The 9,288-nt window shown below is 49.3% G+C and overlaps 1 pseudogene; it reads left to right on the forward strand.

The window, feature by feature from the left end:
* The first annotated feature begins 332 nt into the window (after window positions 1-332).
* Window positions 333-7,177, forward strand: LOC119368740 (annotated as a pseudogene).
* Window positions 7,178-9,288: the final 2,111 nt, after the last annotated feature.

A 9,288-nucleotide genomic window follows, 5' to 3' on the forward strand; every position in this document is an offset into this window, starting at 1 on the left:
CGGGCACGACCTGGCTAAGGAGAGCTGTTTACGAGGCCCAACTTCACCCAACAAGCTTTACCCGACAACGATGCATCAACAGCCAACGAGTGCTACTACATATATGGGTGTGCTCGCTAGCTACGACCAGGCTTTGTAGCATCAGAAGCCTATAGAGAAACAGCAAGCTAGAGCTAGCTAGCTTCATTAGCTTTAGCTAGTTAACTAGAAACACACTTGACATGTATCGCCCGGGAGTTCATATATACAGTACAGAATGAGTTGCAAGAGAGTTCGACAGGTAGATTTGGATTAGCTACTTCATATATACCGTCGGCGCCGGCCGCGCGGAGATGGTTCAGATGGGGAGCAAGAGCTGGCAGGAGTCAAAGGTGCTGTGGCACATCGCGCTCCCGGCGATCCTCACCACCGTGTTCCAGTTCTCCATCGGTTTCGTCACCATCGGCTTCGTCGGCCACATCGGGGAGGTCGAGCTCGGCGCCGTCACCGTAGCTATAAACGTCATCGAGGGCTTCGCCTATGGTGTCATGGTACGCACCGACGCACACGCAGGCAGGCACGCCAATTATAACATGTTTATATATTGTTGAATTCATATTTGGACATACGATGCCATGACTTTGCCTACGGTGTCATGGTACGCACGAAGAACGTAGGCAGGCACGCCAATTAACATGCTTATATATTGTTGAACGTCATTTAGCGCGCATTCCTACTTGCTACTACCTCGGTTCTGGTTTATTGGTCTCTTTACTTTTCTGCTAAACTTTGATAATAGATTTAACTAAAACAAATAATGCATAAAATTATATTGCTGAATTCATATTTGGACATAGTTTTCAATGATATTATTTTTTATCACATGCATTAATATTTTGTTAGTTAAATCTAAGGTCAAAATTTAGCACAAAATACAAAGGGGACAAATAATAAATCAGGACGGAGGTAGTACCTACTAACTCCTTTTTAAAATAATTTTGTCGCAACAAGTCAAACTTGTTTATGTCATGCCAAGTTTATACAATTTTTTTATTAACATCTAGAATATAAAATTAATCTCAAGAAATTATTTATGAAATAGTTTTTGTACTATGCGTATTTGGTATTGTAGATCGTTAAATGTAGAGGATATCAGTTATCGCTGCGTCTCGGTTGGCTGGGGATTAGAGATTAATCAAAAATCGGATGATTTATCGATTTTATCGGTTGACTATTAATGGCCATTTTCTTTTTACATATCCCAGGTTTCCCACACTAAAATATGATGTGTTCAACAGAAACAAATATTGAACACAAGTGTTATCTTGATTCTTTGCATTTGAATCGTTGTACATGACAAACAAAACAGGACAGCCATACATATTACATAACAAGGTCCACAAAACAGAAATAAACATAGTTCTTGCACACATAGTGCTAGAAATAGTCCCGATTTATCGGTACATTCCCGATAAATCGATTGTTAGATTGATAAATCGGCCCAAACGATAAATGATGACGATATGTGAAAATTGCTTTTGGAGCTCGGCCTCCATGAAGGCCAATTTTTGAAAAGTTCAAAATTCCAAAAATTTCATATTTTAACATTTCAAAATATTCTAAAAACAATACAGACATATATGTAGGAATAACAGATATGTGTGTAAATTTTTAGGACGAAATGGGTTGAAATGAGGGTTGTGCAAAAAGACAAATCTATGACTTTTCAACACATGATACTATTCATTCAAAAAGTCCATGAGATTGTTCTTTTTGCACAGATCGCATCTTAAAGTATTTCATCCTGAAATTTTACACACATATACATCACATCCTTATATACTTGTACAATTTTTATCAAAAAAAATTGAAACAAAAAATTATGAATTTTAATTTTTTTTAAAAGGGGCATCCATGAAGGCCGAGCTCCAAAATGCCATTCTCGATGATATGGCATAATCTTATCGGTCACCCACCGATTGACGATAAATCTATGATAAATAACTAAATTGACCGGTTTTTGTAACAGTGATGTATCATTTTTTTGTAGAGTTGGTCAAACTTAAAAAAGATTAACTTTGGACAAACCTATAACTTCAATTTTAAACTTGCTGCATCCTACCATTTGGTGTTGTTACACTCACATCTTACCTACTATCATGTGGTTGTATATATACTACTTTATCATTTTAAATATGTTAATACACTATATCAAATATTTGTTTTAAATAGCCTACATGTTTGTTGGTTACCCATGAGCAGAGAGTGCGTGAGGGTTGTATGTCAATATGAGGGGTCGGGGCCCTGCGGGTGGCAACAACATCATGAAAAGACGTGTAGATGAGTAGTTAATTGAGAAGACGCTCAATTGGATGCTGATCCAATAGCGGTAGCCACCGAAGGTGAAGATGCCGATGGTGGTGGACTGTTGGGGTGGCCGAGAGGGAGAAAGGGAGAATCAAGAGAGCTTTAGCGTTGACCATCGACAGAGATAAAGGGGAAATGAAATACATTAGAGAAAGTAGTGGTTGCACCCACCTTCGGTGCATCCAGGGTGCACCTACGCAAAAAAACATAGTAAAATATTTTAAAAAAAATCTAAAACTTTGTGAGAATGATCATCAACAAATGTTATGGGAGCTTGTAATGTTTGGTGGTCAAATACATTCGAGGAGCTCTGTACAGAAAAGACAAAATTACAAAGCCTGCGCAAACAGTGCACTTACATTTTGACTAACTTTTAGTGTTTGTCTTTTTGTATAGAGCTTCCCGGATTTTATTTAACCATCAAAATTTACAAGCGCCCATAACATTTGTTGATAATCATTCTCATAAAGTTTCAGAATTTTCTGAAATGTTTTGCTATGTTTTCTTTAGTGGGTGCTCCGTGGGTGCAGAGAAGGTGGGTGCAGAAAAAACACTCTCAATACATTAATCTTTACCGCACGCCTCCAACAGTAAAAGAGGAGTTACTAGAGTGGGTTTTTGTCACGCAATCTTGTAGTGTGACCGTGACGATATTGCCTCCCCCCATAGAGTATGTGCACCGTGTGGTGTGACCGATATCTCAGTGTGTTCTGGGCTTCTGGCTGAAGCCCACCACGACTCCGCGTTTGAAATTTTACTCTTTCTCGAGCACGCATATATTGCAACTACAAACTGTTGAGTAATGTGATTGTATTAGGAAACATAAGTTAGATTAGGAAATATTTTGGCTTGCCTTGTAGTCCACGTAGATCATGTATTTCTATATATATGCCCACGAGGTTAAAGCAATACAACAAACTATTCCACCAAATTCCTCTCTCTCTTCCAACATGGTATCTATCGCAAGTCGATCATAAACCCTAGCCGCCGTCGTTTCCGCACCTGCACGCCACCCCCGGGGCGGTTGGCCTCCTTGACCGCCGCCGGGGGCCGCGCCACACGTACCTAGGGTTCGTCCGCTGGTCGTGTTGACCGACTGCCCTAGAGAGTCTTTTCTCCGAGCCTTACTCCGGGGTTTTCTCTGTCCCGCTGGTCATCTTGATCGCGCGTTTTTTTTTGTTTTCTGATCTATTCTTGATCGGTTTGCGTCGCCCACCGCCACCGTCGACCCCGAGCGTCTCTACTCCGACCCTGACGCGACCAGCCGGCCTCTCCTCCGTCCCGGCGGCCACGCGCGCCGAGGCGGCCCTTCGCTGCCGCCGTTTGCGCGCCGGCCCGCCCGTCGATCTACGCCGGCCGTCACTCCCCTGCTCAGACCGGGACTCCTACATCACCCGACCCGGCGGCCTTGCGCCATGTAGCGGCCAATCATAGCCGCCCCGTGATTCTTCTCCTGGCTGCACCGACCCGCGTCATCGTTGCGTCGCCCCTTCGGGCCGTAGTGCCGCGGCCCGCGGTCCACCGCCGCCCCGAGGCTGTCCGCTCCTGGTCGTCCCCGTGGCTGTACCGACCCTCGCGCCGCCACTGAGTCGCCCCGTCGGGCCGTAGCAAGCGTGGCACGCGGTCCACGCACCCGTCCCGAAGCCGTCCCCGCGGTTGCACCGACCCACACTCGTCCGCCGCGCCGCCCCTTCAGGCTGTCGCGCCGTGGCCCGCGGTCTCCGCAGCCGCCCCGAGGTTTTACCCTCGTCGCCCCTTTGGGCCGTAGCGCCGCGGCCTGCGGTCCACTCCGCCTTCACCGCGCGATGACCTCCCTTGGTATGTGTCGCGCCGTCTCCCTTGGCGCGGGAACGCCATCGTCCGCGCCGATCTTCGTCACGTTGCCAGGGTTTTCCTCCTACTTCGAGCACCGCCGCCGCGCTCCTAATCAAGTCGTCGCCGCCGTCAGGCCACCGCCGCCGCTCTTCTTTCGCCGCAGCTGCCCGTCCACTCCTTCGTCTTCATCCAGCACCAGCTCGTCGTCAGCGTCGCCGTCATCTACCCTGACCACTTCGTCTACTCCGACCATCGTTGGTGACATTGGCCCCGCGTCGACGGACGCCGCAACCGTCGTCGAGTTCTTCTCTACTGGCCCTCCGACTTCTTCGACATGGCGTACAACTCGTGCAGGTCCTAGTCTCCGCATGCCTGGTGCTGACAACACCGCCGCGTGCCTTCGTCCACGACGTGTCCCCGGGCCTGGCAAGCCTGGTGCGGCGCTTCGTCTCCGTCCGTCTACGCATGCCGGTGCTGGCAACACCGGTGCGTGCCTTCGTCTACGATGTGTCCCAGGGCTTGGCAAACCCGTCGCGACGCATCGTCAACAACATCTCCTCTCCGGCGCACCACTACTTCGACACCACTGCGCCCATGCTAACTCGGCGCCCCCTTGCGCCCGCGGCTCCACGGCGACTTCCTCGACACCGGCCACCCCGACTAGACATCGACGACGGCATTCTTCGCACGGCTACCTCGACCACGGCTCCACCACCCACGCTCTTGGCTACATCGACAAACGGCACAAAGGGCTACCACCTGCTTTAGCAACCTCGTTGGTTTCCACTCCAGCCATGACTCCGCGATGCGTCAACCGTTACACTGTGGGGGGGTGTCCGTCGGCTTGCCTTCGGATTCTTCTCCAGTATCACCGTCTGCGTCGCTACCGTTGTGACTGCGGGGGGATGTTGAGTAACGTGATTGTATTAGGAAACATAGGTTAGACTAGGAAATATTCTGGCTTGCCTTGTACTCCAAATAGATCATGTACTCCTATATACGAGGCTCAAGCAATACAACAAACTATTCCACCAAATCCCTCTCTCCCTTTTAACACAAACCACGCGCTAGCTGATGATGCTAGGGGTTGCATTTGCAGGTTGGCATGGGCAGCGCGCTGGAGACGCTATGCGGGCAGGCGGTGGGTGCGGGGCAGGTTGACATGCTCGGCGTCTACATCCAGCGCTCCTGGATCATCTGCGGCGCCACCGCGCTGTCACTGGCGCCGACCTATGTCTTCACGGCGCCCATCTTGCAGGCGCTCCACCAGCCCACTGCCATCTCAGCCGTTGCCGGGCGGTACACACGGTTGGTCGTCCCGCAGTTGTTCGCCTACGCCGCGAACTTCCCGCTGCAGAAGTTCTTCCAGGCGCAGAGCAAGGTCTGGGCCATGACCTTCATCTCCGGCGCGGGGCTCGCCCTCCACATCGTGCTCAACTACGTCTTCGTCACGCGCCTTGGCCATGGCCTCTTCGGCGCCGCCATGATCGGGAATGTCACCTGGTGGATCATCATCGTTGCGCAGTTCGCCTACCTCGTCTCCGGCTGCTTCCCGGAGGCGTGGAAGGGGTTCTCCATGCTCGCCTTCAATAACCTCGCCGCCTTCGTCAAGTTGTCCCTCGCCTCCGCCGTCATGCTCTGGTCGGTACATCTTTCAATTCTTAGCTTGCTATACGATTATAATTCAATCACCAAGCAGATTAATTTAAATTGTGTGTATGCACGATGTGTTTTTATCTAGCTTGGAGCTGTGGTACTACAGTGCAGTGCTCATCCTTGTGGGTCTCCTAAAGAATGCTCAACTCCAGGTTGACATTATGTCCGTTTGGTAAGCAGTTTTTAACTGACGAACCTGCAAACTAACTATGCGCGCACAGACAATAGAGTTTCTCTGACGAAGATTAAATGGTATTCCATGTCTGACTGTTTTTTTTACATCAACGTGTCTAAATTTTTTTACAGCATCAATTACCAGCTCTAGACCCTTATGGTGGCAATAGGCTTCAATGCAGCAGTGAGGTATATAGATAACGCATGCAACAACACAAATAGTACTCCGCACAAGACTGCATCTGTATAAAAATAGACGTATAAAATTCATCAGTATTTTTGCTAATGTGAAAGTTCTCGAGATGCAGCGTTAGGGTGTCCAACGAGCTGGGCGCGAACAGGCCTAAGGCGGCTAAGTTCTCGATGATCATAGCGGTGTCGACGTCCGCCGCCATCGGGGCAGTCTTCCTGACCGTGTTCCTCATCTGGAGGACCGAGCTGCCACGGTTCTTCAGCGACAACGACAGGGTGGTGGGGGAGCTGCAAAGCTTGGCTACCTTCTTGCAGCATCCATCTTCCTCAACAGCATCCAGCCTGTGCTCTCAGGCACGTACCACTACGCCAACCAGTTACCAAATTAAACCAGTGATTTATCCCAATGACAATTGGAACATGTCGCTTTGCAGGTGTGGCGATAGGAGCAGGGTGGCAGACGCTTGTGGCGTTCATAAACATTGTGTGCTACTACTTGTTTGGCATCCCACTGGGAGTCCTCTTTGGCTTCAAGCTAAAACTTGGTGCATTGGTAAGAGCAAAACCAAATCAACTTCAAATACTTATGGATACCTAATAAATTATTAGAACGGCCAATCTGATTCTAAACTGCTCTGAATATACAACAATGTATCTCTGCGCTGCAGGGGATTTGGATGGGCATGTCAATTGGCACGCTGCTGCAGACTGCTATACTTATCACAATTTGCTTCCGAGCCAAGTGGGAGAATCAGGTGTGCAGTACTACACTAATATCACTCGATCTCAGTCTCTTTTTTTTCTATAGATAATGACTCGATCGTAGCTGAGCATATATGGTTTAAGAAATGTCTGAACTTTTTACGGTGCAGGCTATGTTGGCCAAAGAGAGGATAAGGAAGTGGGGAGGAAGCAGCCAAATATTGCCGGCGGCCACAACAACGGCGACAAACGATATCATAGATCAATAATCAGATGGTTCCTGCATGCAGATTGGACAATGCTATTTATATGTACATGAAAAACACAGGTAGATAGATTATCTATATTTGTACTGTTAAAGCGAATCTGTCCTCATTTCGTTTCGTTTGATTGCTCCAGAGTTAATTGCATATAAGTACCACACAATTGGAGCTAGGGCAACGAATTGGTATCACTTTATGTTCTTTTTGCAAATCAGTATCAAGTTTGGGATAGGCCACAGCAAATCGAGCTGATCCGTGTTTAAAACGTATTTGATAGGAAAACAGGGGCCAATGTGGCGAGTTTCTTTTGCAGAAAACTCATTTTCTTTATATTTAATCACACAAAAGCCCCCGTCTATGAAAAAAGGCTACCGTGAGATTTCTTTCTTTGACTAGCAATATGCCCGTGCGTTGCAACGGATCCAAAATAAAATAGTACTTGTTCACAAACTTGAAAGCAAACACTCTTGTTTTGATATACATATACCACTAAAAATATATTGCGTTTCACTCAAAGTATATTTCTCAGGCTGTGTTGATGAGGCGGGGGAGGGATGTGCTTGCTTTCAAGATAATAAGGGGTTTTCTGCAAATTGGATCAAAGAAGTGGGCTATTGTTGCAAAAATGCCACAACTTACTTTGCAGCAGTTAGATACAGATCTAATGGTCAGAAATGACGGATGACAAATACACCATCATCATCACTGAGTCTTTTATAGGAGTAGATAGATAAAAAGGCGATGCAGGTGTTTGCATAGGCATGCTTAACTTAAGTTGGTCCTCGCATCGTTGTCTGGGCCCAATATATAGCACTGGATATATTGGGGCTGAGAAATGTGAAACAAAAAGCGCTATTGGGGGATCGAACACACCATCTAAAATGAGATACAAGTTAATTTATACTACTTAAGACATTTGGGATTATCAACTAAATACGTGCCGTGCACGTGACCGGTATGTTACTTGCCCGAGATTCGATCGTTGGTATCTCAATACCTAGTTCAATCTCGTTACCGGCAAGTCTCTTTACTCGTTCCGTAATGCATCATCCCACAACTAACTCATTAATCACATTGCTTGCAAGACTTATAGTAATGTGCATTACCGAGAGGGCCCAGAGATACCTCTCCGACAATCAGAGTGACAAATCATAATCTTTTGACGAAAAAGTGTTTCCCCCCGCTTTGTATTCCAAAGCAACCAACCGATACAACCAAGGATAGGTGCTGGGACGGAAGCAGCACAGACACACCCAAAAGAAACGAAAAAGAAACAACAAGAGAAAAGAATGCCGACAACGGCGGTTCGACGGAAACGGAGAAGCTACACGACCACTGCGCCCACCGAAGATCTCCCACCAAGCTCCAAGGCTCCGAAGCACCGGTACCAATCAGCACCTCCAAGAAGGACCGCGACGAGGACGACGCTGCTGCCAAGGGTTTCCCCCGGTACACGAGAGGCGAGAGGAAGGGTCGCCCCCGACGCCCTCCAGGAAGGTCCGGCGGCACCCACTGGCGTCGCCGCGTCGGTGTCGGACAGGCCGACAGGGGTTTCCCCCGATCCCAACCTTCACCTCGGGTGCTCCGGAGCCTGCCACCAAACCGACCACCAACTTGCGCCACCATGGTCAAGAAGCCTCCACGCCGTCTCACCACGGCACCACGAGGTGAGGCCTGCACGACGATGAATAGGAGCCGGGACTAGGGGCCGCTGCACCGTCGGCACGCGGGAGGGCACAACCTCCGCCGTCAACGACGGTAGCCGACCGGACACACAAGCAGGAGCCTACCAGGCCCATGTGCCCACAGGCCCGGCCGGGAACTCCATTCCCGGATAGCTCCCGCCATCGCGCTGCAGCTGGCACGCCATCGGCATCGCCGCCCCTCGTCCGAGCCGCTCCTCCGCCTCACCACACAGATGACGAAGAAGCCACGCCAGGGACCGGCCCCCTAGGACCCAGATGAGGCCGGGAAGGCCCAGATCTGGGCCGGGGACGCGCCGTCGGCCACCGCACGCCACCACGCCGCCCTGCTGCCAAGGGCAGCACCACCACCGCGCCTACCGCCGGCGACCGCGCCGGGTCGCCGGGACGCCGCCAAGCCGAAGGACACCGCCGCCGCCCCCCCGTCCCGGACCAGG

Source organism: Triticum dicoccoides, chromosome 2B (assembly GCF_002162155.2).
Source record: "Triticum dicoccoides isolate Atlit2015 ecotype Zavitan chromosome 2B, WEW_v2.0, whole genome shotgun sequence".
Classification (NCBI taxonomy): Eukaryota; Viridiplantae; Streptophyta; class Magnoliopsida; order Poales; family Poaceae; genus Triticum; species Triticum dicoccoides.